Genomic DNA, 329 nt, shown 5'->3' with positions numbered 1-329 from the left:
TTGATTCACAGATGTAAAATATGTTGATTCACGGATGTAAAACAATATCTCTCTCTATATAAACTATGTCTTTCAGTTTAGTTATAAAATGTGCATCACTTCTCTTCTCTATATCTGTCTCTTATTATTACAACTGAGAAAAGCACACAAAGAAACTGTCTCACTTCTCTTCTCTTGTCTCTCTCTCGTTATCACCTCTCTTCTCTTGTCTCTCTCTTCTCTTCTCTTGTCAACAAACTGTGGTAACAATCTGTAACAACAACCTTCAAGCAAGCTGATCGTGGTGCTCAAACATCAAACTTGAAGCTTCAAACTTCTCTCTTGTAGTA

The sequence above is a fragment of the Brassica oleracea genome, chromosome C7 (genome assembly GCF_000695525.1).
Source record: "Brassica oleracea var. oleracea cultivar TO1000 chromosome C7, BOL, whole genome shotgun sequence".
Classification (NCBI taxonomy): domain Eukaryota; kingdom Viridiplantae; phylum Streptophyta; class Magnoliopsida; order Brassicales; family Brassicaceae; genus Brassica; species Brassica oleracea.
This window is presented reverse-complemented; position numbering follows the sequence as displayed.